General features: G+C 41.3%; 1 pseudogene; it reads left to right on the top strand.

Annotated features, from left to right (window-relative positions):
• The first annotated feature begins 691 nt into the window (after positions 1 to 691).
• On the top strand, positions 692 to 811 carry LOC134971411 (5S ribosomal RNA; annotated as a pseudogene).
• Positions 812 to 3,430: the final 2,619 nt, after the last annotated feature.

Below are 3,430 nucleotides of genomic sequence, written 5' to 3'. Positions count from 1 at the left end.
CTGTTGTTACCACATGGTGTTGTATGACAGACTAGAACCTACTAGTTTAAGTTAGTGGGTATCATGATTAGATAGTGTATGCATATAACTTGTTCACTATATGCATTAAAAACAGATTTGGAGCATAAAAGTCAGAATAAGCATCTCAAATAGATGCGCCGATGTGTCTTCCGCCCCACTTCCGGTTTCTCTGCGCCACGTCACTTCCGCCCCACTTCCGGAAACGGGACCGCGCATGCGCCCGCGGTTTACACTGGTTCAGTTGTTTCTAGAGGACTGGAGTGTTTGATCAGGTTACTCCAGCGGCGGCCATCTTTGTGTTGGTTTTTTCCTTAGTATCTTTATGCGGCGGCCATGTTAGTGGAGATCGGCATAGTGGACGTTTATTTCTGTCCTCCGTGGTGCTCAGCATAAGGAAATAAATAAATAAAGAAGGAAGATTAATAGATGTAAAAACGATCTAGTTAGCCTAGTGACAGTTATTACCCATACAATAGTCTATATTAAGGTGATTAAGCTAGCATAAAAATGAAGAATTACATTCAGCAAAATACTTGGTAAATAAATTGGTATTAAAAAAGTGCAGATTCAATAAATGTAAAGTGCTTTGTGCAAGTTTATAATAATAAAAATCACTTACCATACATGTGTCAATATTATTTATAATATTGACACATGTATGGTAAGTGATTTTTACAGTCAAACCACACTGGATATGCCCAATCTCGCCCGATCTTGGAAGCGAAGCAGTGTCGGGCATGATCAGTACCAGAACAGGGAGACCACCTGGGAAGATCAGGTACTGTAACCAAACTGTTTTTCAAAAAAAGCCTACATGAGCATGTCATTATTACTACCCTGACTAAAAAAAGCACATAATAACTTGTCACTATTTACACTAATCCCAATATCCCAATATGCACTTTATTATTATAAACTTGCACAAAGCACTTTACATTTATTGAATCTGCACTTTTTTAATACCAATTTATTTACCAAGTATTTTGCTGAATGTAATTCTTCATTTTTATGCTAGCTTAATCACCTAATAACAGCAGTGAAGTAGTCAGGTTTTAAGACTCTGTGATAGTGTAGGACCTGCATGAAGGTGGGGTACCTTGGAGATCGGTATGCAGGCTTCCGTGCATTGGCCAATCCACTAACTAAACCCCCATCATTTATTTATTGAATTGTTGAGGATAAGTGAGCTTACTTTGGTGAGTGCTGGGTTTTTTGTTTGTATTTAGATATATAATATATATATATATAGATAGATATCCTAGTAGGTCCTGCACTCTCATCTCATCCAATCCAACGTAGCGGGTGCTCCCAATAGACCATGACGATCCACTTGAAATAGCAGGGTTTCCACAGTGTGGAGAGTGCACTCACGCAGAAATACAAATCAATCCAAATATAAAATGTACAGTTTTATTGGTCATCACAAAGCCTTGGTGTCGACGTTTCGTTTCATTAATGAACCTTTCTCAAGACCGGCAATGTAAGATAATCACATCAACATCGAGTAATAAAGGCTGGTATAATATCTAAAACAAGAACAAAAAAAGGCACACTTAAGAACTCCGCCTCCCAGGCCATATAGCAATCTGATCTCAATCAAATATTTATATAGGGAAAGGACCATGTATGCATATACCCACACCACTGCTCATCGCCCACTCTATACAGAGAAAAATATGGAAATAGTGCAATGATAGACTAGGCAACGTATAGCACCTCATTCACCCATAGTGTCACCATAACTCCCCTCCGTGCAGTCCCACTCACCTGACCTCACTTCCTCCATAATATATATGGACAGAAGGTCGCAGGTGCAGACTCCTCAGTACATCAAATCATATATTCAAAGGACATATATATCTATGAACGTAATATCAAAATAATCAATTCAGGTCAAAACCTATTAACATTCCAAGCCACATCATTACAATGCCAATCTATGGGCTCTAATGGAACATACCTGATATAACAGCTGCTGCTGCTTAGATGCAGCTACAGGGGCTCAGGGGCACCGGAGATGCTAAACAATTAATACATAAAAATCATCAGCCAAATATCAGAGATAACAATCAAAATAAATAAACATAAAGTAAACCGTGCTTCACTTACAGATGTCCTGAAATCCCAGTCATCCCTGAGCTGCATACCTAATGCCAGCAGCTGATGGACTATTTAAACACCCCGGACCGGAAGTGGCCGGAAATCACAGGTGTAGCTATGCTTACGGTCCCCAGCCGTTCAAGATGCCTAGATACAAACCCTCAGCACCTCGCATACTAATCCCAACGTCAATAGACACAGCACAACATCGGTAGGTAGCCCTAGTGCCAACTACAGAAAAGAAGGGCACCAACATAGCTCCGCCGCCGGGAGGAACGTAATGCGTTCCAACTCACCAGAAAGCGCTGCGTTCAACCCGGCCGGAAGTCATAGGAGCGCTGGCCGCATCACCGTATACCAACAGCAGAGAGACAAAGTATTCACTATATCGTCATATAGTAAAAGATATATTGACTGGCGAGATGTATCTTGGCTACCAAATGTGACATACCAATAGACAATGAAAACATAGACGCCTCCACCAAAAGGGTACTGGCTACTTTTCTTTCGCTTTCCACTAGTGGGGGAGGAGTTAGTGTTCTACACATAGCCATAGTAAAAGGGGCTGGCGTTTCATACCCCCAGAGTTGTGTTCTAACATTCTATTTTGTATGCTGATATTTTGTATATTGTATGGTCTCTTGATCCGCTGTTGGTACACCCTTTGGAAAATGTCACAGGGGGCATATTTATTAGACGATGGATTACTATCACAGGCTGAGGGGGGTACTGTATCGTTTACGGAAGATGAGGTTGAAAAATTATTGTTTGAGAAGTTAGATTTCGATACTCTACCATCTGACACCCCGGTCGACATTTTCTACAGGGTCTTAAAACAGCGACAGAGGGAGATAGACCTGACACTTCATGGCCAGTTTCTCTCCGAATACCATAGACGCAAGCAGTTACACAGGGGCTTCAGAATAGCCAATATCCCCACATTGGGAAGGAATACCCCTACCTTTTGTAGTAGATGGTGCAGAGTGTTAAATAAATGCTCCTTTGATCTTATGGCTCTTGTCATCGAGGAGGTTGGGCAAGAACTTAAAAAAGTTAAAATAGAAATTGAAACTACTAACATCACAGCCCTCCCCACCCTACGGGACGATAAGTCCCAGAATTGGACCGATCGCCTACAAACCCAGATTGAAAACTATAAGAGGGAATTGATTTCCTTTAAGCGCAAAAAATTATCGGCGGTGACCAACGACTACCAGAACCATACGGTATACCGTTGGTTACTTGGTAATAATTCTAGTAAAGAAGTAGTCGTCCACCTCGGAGACGCAGGGCACCCCCTTTTCCTAGA

The sequence above is a fragment of the Pseudophryne corroboree genome, chromosome 11, assembly GCF_028390025.1.
Source record: "Pseudophryne corroboree isolate aPseCor3 chromosome 11, aPseCor3.hap2, whole genome shotgun sequence".
Lineage (NCBI taxonomy): Eukaryota > Metazoa > Chordata > Amphibia > Anura > Myobatrachidae > Pseudophryne > Pseudophryne corroboree.
Note: the sequence above shows the minus strand (reverse complement) of the source record. Positions and strands in the feature narration are given on the sequence as shown.